The sequence below is a fragment of the Eubalaena glacialis genome, chromosome 9 (genome assembly GCF_028564815.1).
Source record: "Eubalaena glacialis isolate mEubGla1 chromosome 9, mEubGla1.1.hap2.+ XY, whole genome shotgun sequence".
Lineage (NCBI taxonomy): Eukaryota > Metazoa > Chordata > Mammalia > Artiodactyla > Balaenidae > Eubalaena > Eubalaena glacialis.
Window position 1 is genome coordinate 55,205,060 of NC_083724.1, and position 18,908 is coordinate 55,223,967.

At 35.4% G+C, this 18,908-nt stretch overlaps 1 protein-coding gene across 6 annotated transcripts in view; it reads right to left on the reverse strand.

Annotated features, from left to right (window-relative positions):
* The window catches only part of RFX3 (regulatory factor X3), a 289,898-nt gene that overhangs the window by 248,438 nt on the left and 22,552 nt on the right, over positions 1-18,908 (reverse strand). The window contains exon 2 of one of the 6 annotated variants that reach the window (XM_061201232.1): positions 147-214. The exons of the other annotated variants lie outside the window; for them this stretch is intronic. The gene's annotated coding sequence lies outside the window, so the exon portion shown is untranslated. The remainder of the gene's footprint in view (positions 1-146; positions 215-18,908) is intronic. 6 annotated transcript variants of the gene reach the window in all.

The following is an 18,908-nucleotide window of genomic DNA, read 5'->3' on the forward strand; positions in this document are numbered from 1 at the left end:
AAGAAAGGAAAAACCTATCTCAAAATCTCACATTTTAAAAAGTTATTGAAAAAATTCAGACATGAGACCCCATATTTGACATATTAAAATACTCTATGTTTTGTGTACATTTAGTTCATAATTTATAGAGAACATGGATCAATTACCTCATATTCTTTCCATGAGCCAAACTCAATGTATTCTCTACCATAAAATGCCAGAATGACCAAGTGGCCTAAAATGTTAAAAGCAAGAAGAATTAGGTTAACATTAAAAATTAATTCTTTGATATCTAGAAGATATATGATTATTTTAAATTATTGAATTTGTGGATAAATACTAATTACCATACAAATGCATTATTTTTAAAGTATTTCTTTGCATAACTATATTTTTTAAAGTTTCCTATTTAGCCAAAAAAAAAAATGTTGCATTGATTTTACAGAAAAGGAGAGAGAACTTCTACTTTTCAAAGAATTAGAATTCAAGTAAGCATATTAATCTAATAATCAGGAAAAATTTAAGTGAGAGAAAATAATGAAGAGAAGAATTCTTTGAAAAAACCTATGCTTTTAAATTGTGAAGATGAGAGACCAGCCAGTTCTGAGAACAGCCTGATATAGAGAAGCAAAAGTGAGAATAGATTAGCAGCTGACATACCTTTGCTCATTCCTTAAAAATAATTAAATAAGATTTATTTCTTAAAAATAAACAAGCAGAAACAACATACAAACAGGTCACAAACCGGAGAAAATTAATAAGATATACATGATTATTCAGTTTTATGGAAATTTTAAAAAGAAATCTTTGGTTCAGAGACGAATGGGCAACGTTATTTTAAAACTAATGATTTTTACTGAGTAATAAATTAAATTTAGGGTAACACTTTCATATAAAAATGTAATTAAGTATATTGTTTATGTATGTTCATACCGTTTTTGCCCTATAAATTTGGCCCATGGTACCAGAGATAAATTTCGTACAAAGTATTCTGATCATTTAGTCAACTGTAAACAGCATCATAGCTGCCTGGCGTGATTTAGTTTTGTTTGTTTTCTTTTTTTCTTTAAAGGTAAAGGTGACATTAAGTGACAGTTGCCATAAATTTTTATGTCGGTCCATTAAACTCAGAAAAATAACAAAGCAAACAGGCACAGCTGAGTATATATGAACAGGGAACAGTCTAAATACACATTTTCGGGGTTACTTGAACATGACAAGACAAGGAGCACTAAAGTAATCACAGGTGTTTGCTGTGTATTTAGGCGATTACAAGTCAGATACAGCAAAAATGCAATAATCTACACTAATTAACACACCAGAGTTCTCAGAAAGAACTCGGCAATTTTAACCCTATTATCAGATTTTCCTGTTACCTTATTATCATTACAACATATATTTTCTGACATGAGGTATTACTGTACATATTTATTATAAATTAAGTGACTAAATACTTCATAACAACTTTGAGCAAAATGACTATGAGTTATACATACCCATAATCAGATGTTTCTAAGATAATTCTACCAAGCCCTTTAGCTTGGATTCTCTTCTCCAACCACCCTCACCTGTACTTAACTTGAGTGAATATCAAGTAAGAAAATTCAAGCTAATCTACAGTTATCTGTGTCCTCTACTCCTCTCCAAACAGGTTACAAGTAAAATCTCTTTGAAGACATCTTTCGCCACCTCATTCTGAAACTAACACAATTGCTCAGGATCTCTTCATGTCTTGAATTATTACAAGTTTCTCAGACTCCAAATCAGATCACTAATAATACAAATTGTCTTTGCCATTAATCATTTTAACTTTAAGATCCAATTCATTTCTTAAAGCCTGTTCTCATATAATATTATTCAATTACTTATTTAAAAAAGAACTGCAACTATGTTAGGCACCACACATACAAATATTAAATATACATGGTCCACACACACAAGTAGCTCACTCACTACCATGTCAATCACAGCAAGATGCTCCCTCCCTCAAAACTCTACACTGGCCCCACAAGAACTTATTTTCTTGTTTCTTTCTATATTCTACAATGACTTTCTTCTCATCTCTGGCACAAATAATCCAAGTATCTTCATCTTGCCCTTCAACATTTATTGACTCATTACTATGTGCTTGGCAATATGCTAGAAGTTGATTAGGTATTCAATGCCAAGCAAAACACAGTTTTTTGTATTCAGGTCCCACCTCATCTGCTCCCACATACTATGCTAACTCTCTCAGTGGCTTTATAATTCTCCTGGTGTTCATTTTTTTCACGCTCATTTTCTCATACTCCACAACTAATAGTAAACAAATCCTGCTGATTGGTCACCCATGTCAGATGATCCCTTCCAGCACCATCCTGAGACCCAGGCAAAAAGAGTCACTGCCCTGGGCCTTACACTTTAGAGAACGCACTTTGGCCCCCTGGCCAGGTACTTCTTCTTGAAGTGAGAAGTCTGCAGAGTCCAGGGCATGCTCTCTGACTCCTCAGCACTCTACCACAGCAGATTCCCAGGATCCCAAATTTATATACAGAGCCCTGAAGTATCGTCCCCAGGGCAGACAGGGATGCAGGCAAACCCACCTCTAGGCCCAAGGGGCAGTCAAGAGATAGCTTGCAAGGGGTGAGGCAAGGTTGCCTGGGGAATAGGCATGTGGACATGCTATGGCAAAGAACCTAGGATATGGGCAAAAGGAGGTAGACTACAGGAGAAGAACAAGGTGACAGAAGGCCAATTCTCCTTTGGCCACTATATTCTAGAACAGAACTCCTAAAAAAATCTGCAAATTCTAAATGATCATTCACCTCATTACAAAGCCGTATCAGTCAAATTAGGAGGTAGAGCACATTTTATTTAACAGTTAACTGATTTGCAGCATTTAAATATTCAGAAATATAATGAGTGAACTTTCATTTGTACTCTTGCACCCATCAGTGTTAAGGATGGGCCTGGTTTCTACATCCTATTTCTACTTATGGTTCACTAGTTTCAATCTTCATTATAGCCCATCAAATATGATTATAAAAGTAGTGGCAGTAGAAGTAGTAGTAGCAAAAGTAGCATTGATAATACCTCTCACTGAAGGTCCTAGCATAGTACCAGGCACCTAACCTTTACTAAACTCTTTCATGCCTTTGTGTTACTTACAACCCAACTAGCTAGTTATCTTCATCTTATCCATGAGCTGAAAATAACAGAGTGGCAGAAGAAGGATCTTAACCAAAGTCTTTCTGAATTAGTAGCCCAGGTTCTTCACCCTATCCTTCCTTTCTGATGATTAAAACAGGTTTACCTGGCTTCAGACCACTCCCTGCTAATCTACACAGATCTGCCAGATTAATCTCCGTAAAAGACCTCTTTCACCTTAACATTTGATCCAGTTTTTAAAATATACACTACTGGTTATGCTCTATCCAGTTAAGTTCCAAATTCTTAGCCTGATTTTTCTTTCAACTCCATCTGCTTCATTATTTCCTAAAAAAACTCTTCAACTTCTTCACAGCAAAATCATACCTTGCCTCTACCTCCCCACATGCTTAACCCCTTTTCCACATCCCTCAGCCAATACCCCTCCCTAAAAACTTTTAAGATCCATCTCATGCTTTACCTCCTCCCTAAAGACTTCTCTAACTACTCAAGCCCAGAATCTTTTCTCATCCCCAATTTTCTATATTCGCATAATACTGAGAGTCTCTGATCGCTCAACAAGTAAGCAAGCTATGAACTTAGCAGGGTGTCAACCACAAAGGATATGACATACCTTATGACTTCATGTCACTTTGTGGAGTTCCTCTTGTTGGAAGACACCACAGGGGAAACTGGTAAAGTGGCTCTAAAGACAAAGCACCTGGCTGATAATCCGCCTTGATCATATATTAGCACAGACTTTGCTGTTGAACTTGTACAGTAAAGTAACTACCAGCAGTTCATTTATGATTAGCAGACATTTTGGTCCCTGAGCCCATTTCGATCTTAAATTTTTTGAGAACACCAAAGAACTTTTGTTTATGTGTATTATATCTAGTTGTGCAATGGCAGATATTCAACAGCCAGCTTTCCCTCCTTTACCCTCAAAAATGCCAAATTTGTAGTTTCAACTCATTTCCATGATGTAAATACTCCCAATGTGGCTAGTTTCAAGCTAGCAATGTGACATCTGAATAAAGATTTAAGAAGAGATTAACAACACTGGCTCTCTCGAGCTGGTAAGAATGGGCTTCAGTAGGTCACTACTTATGTCTATCCATTTACCATATTAGAAAACAAAATGGAAGGAGAAAGTCCAAGATGGTGGCATAGAAAGACCCTAAACTCACCTCCTCCCATGGATAAACCAATGCTACAGCTACATATGGAACAATTCCCTATGAAAAAGACCAAAAAATTAGCCAAACAACTTCTGCACAGCAAACAGTAAAAGGGCAAACAGTAAAAAGGCCACATCAAGACAGATAGCAGAGGCAGTCTCACCAAAAACCTCATCACAGTGTGGCAACCCACAACTGGGAGGGATCTCACAAATTCAGAGCTTCTCCCTGAAGAGCGAGGGGTTCATGCCCTGTATCAGGCACCCCAACCCTTAGGACCTGCAACAAAGAGACAAGCCTCCAAAACATCTGGCTTTGAAAACAATGAGGCTCACATCCAGGAGACCCATAGGGCTGCAGGGAGCTGAGATACTTCTCTTAAAGGGCTTGAGTCCAGATTCACTCACCCTGGACACCAGCACAAAAGCAGCAGTATGAAAATGCCTAGACTACATGTGAAGAAGATTCATTTGCTAGTCTTAAAGCAGCCACCAGAGGGACAGAGGCCGGTTGGAACTCTCTAGGGGGGGCGGAGAAGCTGGTTAGTTTTCTGCTCTCCCTCTACCGTGGTAATGCTAGCACGTATGCCCTGACCCTGTACTCTCCTGTGGCCCTGAAAAAGCTGGTGGGCACACCCCAGCCCTGAGCTCTCCTGCTGACTCATTAAAGCTGGCAGGCATGGGCAGTATACACAGGGGATACTCCTTGATCACCTATCTGGCTCTGGTGGTCAAGGGGCTTACATTCTTGGGTCCCACAGGACTGTAACACTAGGAAAGACAGTTGTGGCAGGCTACCATCCCCAAGGCGCCAAGAGACAGCAGACTGAAACATACCCCAGATCTTTCAGTGAAAAAGGACAATTTACTTGTCCTATAATTGTATCTTGAGTGGCAGAATTGAGGCTTGCTACACAGAGCTAGAGACTACAAAACTGCTCTCAGGGAACATAGGCTGGGAAACACCATCTTTGTACTGTCCCGTGGCCTTGCTACAGCTCTCTACTACCTCCCAGAAAACAGCTTATACACATGACTGAAGCCCCAATTTTTGCAACTGTTGCCCAAAAGACACCTCCAGGTCTCCAGCAGGGTTTATGATTGCAGTCCCACAACACTGTATCTATTTGCCTCCTTTAAAAGCTGTCTGAGGGTCAGGCTTCCCATCAGCCTGAAGCTAGGTACTGACTAAGATACTTCCCTTTGGAACACTGATAGATAATGGGTACCCCGTCAACAACTGGGAACTATCAGGAATAAATCAGGCTGCTTGGACAATAACAAAGGTTCAACAGACAAACAAGACCTAGGGTGAGGTTGAAAGATATGGTTCCCCTCCTAACACAATGCCACTCCTTCAAGACTGGGAAGGTAGCTGTTTCACCTAATATACAGAAACAAACACAGAGTCGAGCATAATGAGGACACAGAGTAACATGTTCGAAAGGAAAGAACAACATAAAACCTCAAAAAAAAAAACCTTAGTGAAAAGGAGATAAGTAATTTGCTTGATAAAGAGTGAAAGATAATGGCCATAACGATGTCCACTGAACTTGGGAGAAGAATGGATAAACACAGTGAGAACTTCAACAAAGAGATGGAAAATATAGGAAAATACCTAACAGAAGTCAAAGAGCTGAAGAATAGGATAACTGAACTGAAAAATATACTAGAGGGGTTCAAATAGACTAGGTGAAGCAAAGAAAGAATGAGTGATCTAGAAGAAAGGGCAGTGGAACTCACACAGAACAACAAAAGGAAAAAGAATTTCAAAAAGTGAAAATAGGTTACGGGACCAATGGGACAACATCAAACAGACTACCATTTGCATGGTATAGGGATCCCAGAAGGAGAGGAGAGAAAGAGGCAGAAAACATATATCAAAAAAAAAAAAAAAAAGGTTGAAAACTTCCTTAACCTGGGGAAGGAACCAGAAATCCAGGTCCAAGAAGCCTAGAGTTCTAAAAAAGTTGAACCCAAAAAGATCCACACCAAGAAACATTACAATTAAAATGTCAAAAGTTAAAGAGGAAATCTTAAAAGCAGCAAGAGAAAAACAACTTGTTATGTACAAGGGAACCTGCATAAGACTATCGGCACATTTTCAGCAGAAACTTTGCAGACCAGGAGTAGCATAATATCTTTAAAGTGCTGAAAGAGAAAAACTTCCAACCAAGGATACTCTGTGTGGCAAGATTACCATTCAGAACTGAAGAAGAAATGTTTTCCAGACAAGCAAAAGCTAAAGGAGTCTATCACCACTAAAGCAGCCTTCCAAGGAATGTTAAACAGACTGAAAAAAAGCGCATTAATTAGTAACAACTACTACAACAAAAACATGTGAAAGTATAAATCTCACTGGTAAAGGTAAATCTATTATAAAGGTAGTGGATTAATCACTTATAAGGCTAATATGAAGATTAAAAAACAAACAAAAGTAAAAATAAATATAACTATAGTAATCAGGTAAGAGGAACACAAAATAAAAAGATGTAAAATGTGCCATCAAAAACATAAAATGTGGGGGAGAGGGTAAACAAATGTAGTTTTAAAATGCATTCAAACTTAAAGTTGTTATGAACTTAAAATAGAACGTTATTTACATAGGCTGTTATTTGTGAGCCTCATAGTAGCCACAAAGCAAAAGCCTATGGTAGATACCAAAAAATGAGAAAGGAATCTAAACAAAACACTAAAGAAAGTCATCCAACCTCAAGAGAGAAGAAAGCAAGAGAAAAAGAAAGGAACAGAGAAGAACTACAAAACAGCTATAAAACAATTAACAGGAAGCCAGTAAGTACATACCTATTAATAACTACTTAAAATGTAAATAAACTAAACCGCTCCAGTCAAAAGACATAGAGTGGCTGAATGGATACATAAACAAGACCCATCTATCTGCTGCCTACAAGAGACTCACTTCAGATATAAGGACACACACACAAAGAAAGTGAAGGGATGGAAAAAGATATTCCATGCAAATGGAAACCAAAAGAAAGCTGGGACAGCTATACTTACACCAGAAAAAAATAGACTTTAAAACAGCTACTACAATAAAAGAAGGGCATTGGATAATGATAAAGGGGTCAACCCAAAGAGAAGACATAATATTTGTAAATATATATGCGCCCAACATAAGAGCACCAAAATACAACACGAATATTAACAGACCTAAAGGGTGAAAGTGACGGAAATACAATAATAGTGCAGAACCCTCATAACCCACTTACATAAATGAATACTTCATCCACACAGAAAATCAACAAACATTACAGGAAGAAAACTGGAAAAAATCATAAATATGTGAAGATTAAACACCATGATACTAAACAACCAATGGGTCAATGAAGAAATCAAAAGAGAAATCAAAAAATACCTTGAGACATTTGTATATTTTGGAGATTAATCCTTTGTTGTTTCTTTCGCAAATATTTTCTCCCACTCTCAGGGTTGTCTTTTTGTCTTGTTTATGGTTTCCTTTGCTGTGCAAAAGCTTTTAACTCTAATTAAGTTCCATTTATTTTTAAAACAATCCAATTAAAAAATGGGCAGAAGACCTAAATAGACATTTCACCAAGGAAGACATACAGATGGCCAAGAGGCACATGAAAAGATGCTCAACATCACTAATAATTAGAGAAATGCAAATCAAAACTACAGTGAGGTATCACCTCACACCAGTCAGAATGGCCATTATCAAAAAATCTAGAAACAATAAACACTGGAAACGGTGTGGGGAAAAGGGAACCCTCCTGCACTGTTGGTGGGAATGTAAATTGATACAGACACTATGCAAAACAGTATGGAGGCTCCTTAAAAAACTAAAAATAGAACTACCATATTACCCAGCAATCCCACTACTGGGCATATACCCTGAGAAAACCATAATTCAAAAAGAGACATGTATCACAATGTTCACTGAAGCACTATTTACAATAGCCAGGACCTGGAACCAACCTAAATGTCCATCAACAGATGAATGGATAAAGATGTGGCACATATATAAAATGGAATATTACTCAGCCATAAAAAGAAATGAAAGTGAGTTATTTGTAGCGAGGTGGATGGACCTAGAGTCTGTCATACAGAGTCAAGTATGTCAGAAAGAGAAAAACAAATACCGTATGCTAATGCATATATATGGAATCTAAAAAAAAAAAAAATGGTACTGATGAACCTAGTTGCAGGGCAGGAATAAAGATGTAGACACAGAGAATGGACTTGAGGACAAGGGGTGGGAGGGGGAAGCTGGTGCGAAGTGAGAGTAGCATCGACATATATACACTACCGAATGTAAAATAGTCAGCTAGTGGGAAGCAGCAGCATAGCACAGGGAGATCAGCTTGGTGCTTTACAATGTTTTACAATGACCTAGAGGGGTGGGATAGGGAGGCTGGGAGGGAGGCTCAAGAGGGAGGGGATATGGGGACATATGTATGCATATGGCTGATTCACTTTGGTGTACAACAGAAACTAACACAGTATTGTGAAGCAATTATACTCCAATAAAGATCTATTTAAAAAAATCTAAAAAAAAAAATACTTTGAGACAAAAAAAATTGAAACACAACTTACCAAAACATATGGGATGCAGCAAAAGCAGTTCTAAGAGGGATGTATGGTGATACAAGTCTAGCTCAAGAAAAAAGAAAATTTTCAAACAAGCTAACTTTACACCTAAAAGAACTAGAAAAAGAAGAACAAACAAAGTCCAGAGTGAGTTGAAAGAAGGAAATAACAATGATCAGAGCAGAAATAAACAAAATAGAAGCTAAAAAGACAGTAAAAGAGATTGATGAAACTAAAAACCGGTTCTTTGAAAAAATAACCAAAATTGACAAACCGTTAGCTGAATTCTCTTTACCAAGAAAGATAAAGAGGGCTCACAACTAAGGAGCCCGCCTGCTGCAACTAAGACCCAACGCAACCAAATAAATAAATAAATAAATAAATAAATAAATATTTTTTTAAAGAGACAGCTCAAATAAATAGAATCAGAAATAAAAGAGGAGATGATACAACTGATAAACAGAAATACAAAGAATCATAAGAGACTACTAAGAACAATTATACATCAATAAACTGGACAACCTAGAAGAAATGGATAAATTCCTTGAAACATAGAATCTTCCAAGACTGAATCAGGAAGAAATAAAAAATCTGAATAGACCAATTTCCAGTAAGAAGATTGAATCAGTAATAAAAAATCCCCCAACAAATAAAAGTCCAGGACTAGATGGCTTCCGTGCTGAATTCTATCAATCATTTAAAGAAGATTCAATAACTATCTTCCTCAAACTCTTTAAAAAAACTTAAGAAAAACCCTTCCAAACTCATTTCATGAGGCCAACATTACCCTGATACCAAAACCAAACAAGGACACAACAAAAAAAGAAAATTATAAGCCAATATCCCTGATGAACATAGAGGCAAAAATCCTCAACAAAATTTACCAAACGAATTCAACAATACAGTAAAAAGATCATACACCACCATCAAGTGGGATTCCAGGGATGCAAGGATGGTTCAACTTCTGAAAATCAATCAATGTGATACACCACGTTAACAAAATGAAGGATAAAAATCATATGAACATCTCAATAGATGTAGAAGAAAGCTTTTGACAATATTTAACATCCATTTATGATAAAAAAAACTCTCAACAAGGTTGTACAGAAGAAGTCTATCTCAACATAATAAAAGCCATATATAACAAGCCCACAGCTAAAATCACACTCAGGGGAGAAAAGCTGAAAGCTTTTCCTCTAATGAACAAGACAAGGAAGCCCACTCTCACCACTTTTATTCAACATAGTATTAGAAGTCCTAGCCAGAGCAATTAAGGCAAGAAAAAAATAAATAAAAGTCATCCAAGTTGAAAAGGAAGAAGTAAAACTGTCATTATTTGAGGACAGCATGATACATATATATATGGTCTAAAGACTCCACCAAAACATTGTTATAAATTTTAAAAGAATTCAGTAAACTGGCAGGGTACAAAATCAACATACAAAAATGTGCTGCATTTCCATACATTAACAGTGAGCTATCTGAAAGAAAATTAAGAAAACAAAACCTTTACAATTGCATCAAGAAGAATAAAATACCTAGGAATAAATTCAAGAAAGGAACTGAAAGGCCGGTACACTGATAACTAGCAATATAAGATATTGATGAAAAAAGTTGAATGAAGTACAAATAAATGGAAGGATATTTCATGCTAACAGATTAGAAGAAATAATATTGTTAAAATGTCCATATTACCTAAAGCAATGTACAGATTCAATGCAATCCCTATCAAAATACCAAAAGCATTTCTTGCAGAAACAGAACAAACAATCTGAAGATTTGTATGAAACCACAAAAGACCCTGAATAGCCAAAGCAATCTACAGAAAGAGGACCAAAGCTGGAGGCATCATGCTCCCTGATTTCAAACGATATTACAAAGTCATAGTAATCCAAACAGTATGGTATTGGCATAAAAACAAACATATCATTTAATGGAACAGAACAGAGAGCCCAGAAACAAACCCACCCATGTATAATTAATTTACAACAAAGGATGCAAGAATATACAATGGGGAAAGGACAGTCTCTTTAATAAACTGTGTTGGGAAATCTGGACAGCCACATGCAAAAGAACAAAAACTAGACTACTATCTTACACCATACACAAATATTAACTCAAAATGGATTAAAAACTTAAATGTAGACCTGAAACCATAAAACTTTTAGAAGAAAACATGGACAATACGTTCCTTGACATCAGTCTTGGTGATGATTTTTTGGATCTGACTCCAGAAGCAAAGGCAACAAAAGCACAAATAAGTAAGCGGGACTACATAAACAGGAAGGATTCTGCACAGCAAAGGAAACCATCAACAAAACGAAAAGGCAACCTACAGAATGGGAGAAAATATTTGTAAATCATATACCCAATAAGGGGTTGATGTCCAAAATACATAAACCACTCATACAACTCAACAGCTTAAAAAAAACAAAAAAACAAACAACAAAAAAACACAAAACAATCAATCCAATGTTAAAATGGGCAGAGGTTGAATATACATTTTTCCAAAGAAGACATACAGATGGCCAACAGGCACATGAAAAGATGCTCAACATTGCTAATCATCAGGGAAGTGCAAGTCAAACCCACAATGAGATATCACCTCACACCTGTTAGAATGGCTATTACCAACAAGACAAGAAATAACTGTTGGCAAGGATGTGGAGGAAAGTGAACACTTATGTACTCTTAGTGGGAATGTAAATGGGTGCAGCCACTATAAAAAACAGTATGGAGGTTCCTCAAAAAATTAAAAATAGAACTACCATATGATGCAACAATTCTACTTCTGAGTATTTAATCTGAGAAAAACAAAAACACTAATTTGAAAAGATATACGCACCCTATTTTTATTGCAGCGTTATTTACAATAGCCAAGATACAGAAACAACCTAAGTGTCCATCAGTGGATGAATGGCTAAAGAAAATGTTGTATGTATAAACAGTGGAATACTACTTGGCCACAAAAAAGAATGAAATCTTGCCATTTGCAAGAACATGGATGTACCTTGAGGGTATCATGCTAAGTGAAATAAGTCTGACAGAGAAAGAGACATACTGTATGACCTCATATGTGGAATCTAAAAAACAAAACAAATGAACAAGCAAAACTCATACAAAAAACAGGATGGTTGGTTGCCAAAGGGGAGGGGATTGGAGGTGGACAAATGGGTGAAGTGGTCAAGAGGTACAAACTTGCAATTAAAGAATAAATAAGTCATGGGAATGTAATGTACAAATGGTGACTACAGTCAATAATGCAGTAGTGCATATTTGAAGGTTGCCAAGAGAGTAAATCTTAAAAGTTCTCATCACAAGGAGAAAAAAGAAAAAACATTTTTGTAACTTTGTATGGGACGGATGGTAACCAGGCTTACTGTCCTGATAATTCTGCAGTGTATACAAATATCAAATCATTATATTGTACACCTAAAACTAACATGTTAGCTGTCAATTATACGTGAACAAATAATGTAATAAATATTTACTAATTTGAAAATGACAGAAATAAAACCACTGCATCTTATAATAGTCATAATTTTATGAAATATATCTAAATTTTCCAAGAAAAAACAATTTTATGAGAAGAGTGGCACCGTTTTACAGTTGAAACTTCTTTAACGTATTGGTTAATAGAAGACAATTGGCTTCTCAGGTCTACTTCGGCACTCAATTTTTGGTGCCGAAATATATGTTGTTTGGCTGTTTTGGTTGAAATATATGAAGTAAATGCAGCCTCACATAGATACTTAGTTGAAAAGGAAGGACTTCCTGGTGACCCCTGAGGTCCTCCACTCACACTTCGAGCAGCATTCAAATACAGTATACATTATGCACAGAAGGCCCTAGTGCGAAAAGACCCTACCAATAGTGAGAGTCTGGACTAGTTTGGTAGTTTAATTAGTTTTTCTCACCTAGCAATTATCTCAATATAAAGAATTCTAACTTTAGACTGCACTGAAAAGAAAGTTTATGCTATTTTGTGTGTGTATTTACATACATATATGTATGTAAATATATATGCATACATATTATATTTCCCAATTCAACAACTCAAACTGCTAAGAATATCAAGGAAAAAATGATAACTATAAAGTAAAAACTTAATTTGCAGGAGAAAAAATTTTATGCAGAGAATATTTATGAAGCTCATGTATGAATCTTCACTGAGCTGGACATAATCTTCAATTAAGCATAAAAGGTAAAATTATCTTCTACACTTTCACAAGTGGACAATGGTAGCATATGTACAAGATGATAAATTACATATTCATTGATTTAAAAAAATAGCTTCTGTGAAAAGAGAATTATATTTTGGTTAACTCTTAAATTTTAGATTTCCCAATTTAATGTTTGTAGCAATACTTCTTTTTTTTTTTTAATTTATTTATTTATTATTTATGGCTGTGTTGGGTCTTCGTTTCTGTGCGAGGGCTTTCTCCAGTTGCGGCAAGTGGGGGCCACTCTTCATCGCGGTGCGCGGGCCTCTCATTATCGCGGCCTCTCTTGTTGCGGAGCACAGGCTCCAGACGCGCAGGCTCAGTAATTGTGGCTCACGGGCCCAGTCGCTCCACGGCATATGGGATCTTCCCAGACCAGGGCTCGAACCCGTGTCCCCTGCATTGGCAGGCAGACTCCCAACCACTGCGCCACCAGGGAAGCCCTTAGCAATACTTCTTCAAACTGGTATTGTTAAACAGTTTAACAATATAAGCACATAAGTCATACTCAAGAAAAAATTTGTTAATTTAAAATTTACAAAACTACAGGTAATAGCCCGTTGGTTTTATCTGACAAACTATATTCTTAACAGTAAGTGCTATTTTCCCTTGGCTCTAAGTATCACTGTAGCCTGGTATTCTTTTCCCTTTTAAAAATATCAAGGCAAAGTTAAGTATGTTCTCCTTTACTTAAGCTTAGGCTGGAATTACCTTCTTCAAAAAACTGAAATAGGATAGCTATTGCCTAAACCAGTTTAATCCCACTAACTACTTCAAACTATTATATTTCAAACCACGTCTATTCTTTTGCAAATATTATCTTCTCATTAAATTAAATGCCTTTGTGATCCCTTCAGCAACAACAGTATATATTAAAATTTAAACTATATTTTTGTAAGTCAAGGGTGAGCATATTGAACATTTTTTCAAGGGCAGGCCAAAAAGTACCAAAGGTAATCAGATTTTTATGGGACTCCACTGTTGCTTTACTTTTCAGCAGAAGCTACTGATACACATTTTCGGTTTTCTCTTATCAACAGTGTTAGCTGCTAACACAAGGCTGGGCAGTTTACTCACTTCTGCTCTTACAGTTTTTTATATGGAAGAAAAATTTGGAGAGAGGTCAAATGTTTAAATGATATAAGGATCACCATACATATTTACTAAAATAAATAAATTTGCCTTCTTTATATTCTGCCCTTTGTCAGGGTAATTTAATTAGTATTTCATCTGTTTCAGTGTATATTTCTCTTATCAATTATTGCTCTGTAATCTTTAAAGATCCTGCCCCAATATTTGAATCTGTGAACAAGAGGGATTACTTTAAAAAGTTTAAAGAACTCCTTCTAATACTGAAAATGACTTAATAAAATATATAGTACATAATATCCCTCTTTGAAAACCATTTTGTTTCTGATTATATCTAGTTCCATGTTACTATTTTCAGCTGCCACCCTCTCCAGCAAAACCCTCATCACATTCTACCACAAGGAGTTAGCCAGAAAGATGACAATACTAGCTACCAGTTTGAGTGCTAATTCTAGACTTTCATTCTATGTTCTCTGTAGGTATATCTTGTTTTATCTTTCACCATACTTTCATTTTATAACACAACTGAGTATATAATATCCCCATATTTACATAAAAAATCTGAGCTCAAAATAGTTAAAGAATTTAAGGATAATTAGCTAGCAAATGATAAAGCCAGGATTTGAACTCAGGTCTATTTTACTTTTCAAAAGACTAGGACTCACATCTTTCCCTAACAATTTTGCAAGTTGAAAAAGCTCATGCAACATGCATCAGATTTTTTTTTTTTAAGCTAAAGACATAAGTAGTCATGGATATTTGTGTATGTGGAATTCACGTGAGTGTCTCACATAACATAGTTTGGGTCTTTGTGGAAATTTTACAGTTCCATTCAAGTACTACAACAGACTTCTATTAATACTGGGACAATCCTGACAAAAATCTATATTCAAGATTAGCTGAGGGAGGTGATCACCCCACAGATTTGCTTCATACTGAAACTGCTTTTTGTGTCTTCAAGAGTGAGCTGTGATTTCATACTCATAGGCTGAACTACAGTGCATACCCATGCTTCATGATGTAGAAGAGGATAAAGTCATTAACTATTAGAATGTGGGGCAGGGCAGGCTACCTAACTGCTTAACGACAATTCAGAATTTAGGCAGGACTGTTCTATAAAGTGCTATACAGTCACTATGTTAAAACAGAGATAGTAACTTCAGAAATATCACTGACAGTAAAAAGAACCACATAATAAATTATTCTCTAGAAAAGGAGACAATTCAATGTTGTACAAGTGATGCCTAGATTCAAGTATTAAACTCACTGTGGCTCTAGTGGGTTACTAATATTTCAGATATTGACAATCTAGTGGTAAAATTTCCAAACATTCTAGTTCTGCTTGGTAAAGGTAGTATTTACATTGAATTAGGATGCTAATTCATCAGTTAGCAGAAAAATCTTCTCTGGTGATGCCATGCTGATCCCTGGATCTATGGCACCTCATAATAACCTCCTCTAATAGGAAGCTAGTATATTAGGTGAGTGTATTAAATAAAATATCTCAATGGGAAAATGCCACTGTGGGTAAGCTATTATTATAGAAATGCAAAAAATGCATGGCATTTAATCACTGATAAACATTTCTACCCAAAGAAAATTTATTGTTAAAAAATAGTTTATACTGTACCATTTACTTGTTCTATGCCATGTGCTTAAGCAGTTGATTTTACCTTTAGCTACAACTGTGTATTTTCTAATCTTTTAGGGCAGCTGTCAAGTAATCAGAGTAAGCAGTGCCATTTTAATAAGGAAGTCTTTTAATGAAATATAATAGGTCACAAATACCTAATTTCTGCTCTTTACTGTAATTGCCAGTATGTACTACAACTGCCACTTTAACAATCTTTTCCAAATGCTGACACAAAAGATGAACAAATCAAGGGTATTAGCATGTGTGTATATTTACAGCTTATTGCTGTCAAAGGCTATAGTTCCACTCCAACTCCAGCAGCTATATGAGGATCTGTTTCTTTTGATGGAGGCATCCTGTTTCAGGTTGTGAATGTATCTGAATTAATCTCTTTTTCATGGCTATGTAAGCAAACGCATACTAAAAGATACACAGGAGAAATGTTAACAAAGTTATAGCACAACACTACACCTTTAGGAATATCACAAACACTTTCACTGTCACTGTGTAAGATTGTACATTTTACTACTTTATTCTTTCTTCTTCAATAAATTCTCTGCTCCACTGGTTATTAGTTCATAATTTCAAAAAACACTGTTTATATATAGTTCAAATAGTGTGTTTTCTTAGATAAATTTTTAAGTTTATTATAAGCATCAGTTTTATATGCACATCCACTTAAACTGCATAGATAAAACTACAGAGTTGCTGCAAAATTAAAATAGAGGATCCCCAAAAGAGAGAAAGCACAAATATTATGATTTTTATTTTTAAAAAGCATTCATTACAACTATTTTGCTACAGTTCAGTTTTATGATTTAAAATAAGTATTTTTAAAAAATACTTCCCTGAAAAAAAAAAATATATACTTCCCTGAAAACTCCTTTACATGACAATCCTTTTACTTTTTTGTTTTGTTTTATTTTGAGCATACTATTTTTTTAATCGGTAGCTTTTTAAATTTGGTACTATTATTGCTATTTTAATACCAGAAGTCCTAGGTACAAACAGTAGTAGTTTTATAAGAAGTTTGCCCATTTTTGAAAGGCTAAGCTTCCCCAAATCAAACTAGCTTACTGTGAAAAGAAAACCATGACAACTGTTTGTACCTCCTGCTTTATTATTACATCCGGCCTGGTCACTCTTAGAAATTCAATCTATTATGGTTGCTAGGAGTCTGTTGCTGTGCAACCTAGAAGGGTATGCTGTGCTTTCAGGCTAAGGAGTGCTAATAAACCTGTAGGCTTCCCTCTATGGGTCTGACCAGTGTGTTTAAAGGGCTTAATACTTTTCAAGAGTGATTGGCCTACAATTCAAGACACATCCTATTAAAAACAAGTCACACTGAGAGATTTCTAACAAAGAGACAAAATGCTAAACATACACAAATATTCAAAATGTATCCTCAGAATCCCTAACTAATTTGGTAAAACAAACAAAGAACAGATTATGACCTACATTTCAATTACACCACCTACCATCCCCAAGATTTTATTTCCACATAGTCTCCTAATAGGTTATAATGGATATAAATGAACTGAGAAAGTTACAAGAAAGAAAAAAAAGCACTATTAAGTACCTTCAAATTTGATTTAAAAAAAGACTGTGGTACTTATCTAAACTCCAATAGTAGAAAAATAAATTAAACCTAGGAACCCAGAAGTCATGAAGTTAGCAAAACTAAAAGCACCCGCCCACCACTACACACACACAAAAAAGTCACTGAGAAACTGAAGAAATTCTAAATTTCATTTTATTATAAAACCAGATGATTTTTTTTCATCCCTTTTGGTCAGTAATAATTTTTTGTTAATTCTAAAATCTATTCTATCCTATCAGATGCATATTCTATAACTTTAAAGATTAACACTCAACAAGTTACTCACATACATTCATTACAATTAGCACTACTCGAATGCAAATGAGAACAAAAGAGAAAAATAGTAGTCTATCAATAAAATACTGCTAAACAAATTATGTGAAACAGAATTTGAAAAGTGGGCAGAAAAGAGGACTTCTACCTTCTTTAAAAGAAGAAATTGTATTGACTTTTATTTAGCTATGTATGACAGGCCTTTTTCATAAGTATTTAAAGACAAAAATAGATGTTGGCCTACCATAAAATACCAAAGACCATACAGATAAATAAAAATAATATATGATTTTACAATAACCATCTTATCCAGAACTTTCCAAGGATATTTTGGCTATACTAATATTGCCCGTAACTTCTGAAAGTTAAAAATAAAATTTTTAAAAAGCCAAACAACTACATTCACAGCAACACTTAGCCCCTCTATCTAACTACTCTGAACTGGGAACACTTTTTAAAATAATCTGTCAACTGCACTACCTTATTCTTTTTTAAAGAGCCATGAGCATCTGTCCTTCAATTGTTGTTTTTATTTCTTCTTCTCATTACATACCATAGGAAGCAAATAAAAGAAATTAGCTATTTCTCTAAAAGTACCAAGAAACAATAAACAGAGGAATGCGGAACAACTATCCCAAAAAGAAAGACAAAGAATTCAATAATAGAAGAGCTGAAGCACGCTGAGAGGTGCAAAGGCAGCATCTGAGCAAAGAACTGAGGTTGAGGCAGGAAGAGAATGGGTTGGCTAAGAAGGTTTAGAACTGAAACAGCCTGTAAGTAAAGCCAAGCAGAGCAGAACAGAGCAAAAGGGGAAAGTGGACAGAAAGGATAATAAAGAGAGACAAGAATACAGAAAGAGAAGATTTGAAAGAAAATCTGCAGAAAGAAACACGAGGATTCATTTTACAGCTGAGAAAAAGAGGAAGAAACACAAATATGAAAATTTTAAATTCAATAATTGTATTTTCCTTGATCCATCCTTACTTTGTAAGAAGCCATGCAACAACTCAGAAAAGAAAATGTTCTTTAAAGATGCAGTGATTATCAGTAACAATTGTGATGTAAAAAACCAAGCGATTAGTAACTTTAAGATTCAACAATTTTGTAATAAAGTACTTTGAAAACTTTCCAATTCTCATTTACGATAAGAAAAATTTAACTTAATTCTAAAACCGCAGGACCTAATATAGGAAAACCTTTTTTAAGCAATGAAAATTGATTTTTGCAAGCAAGAAC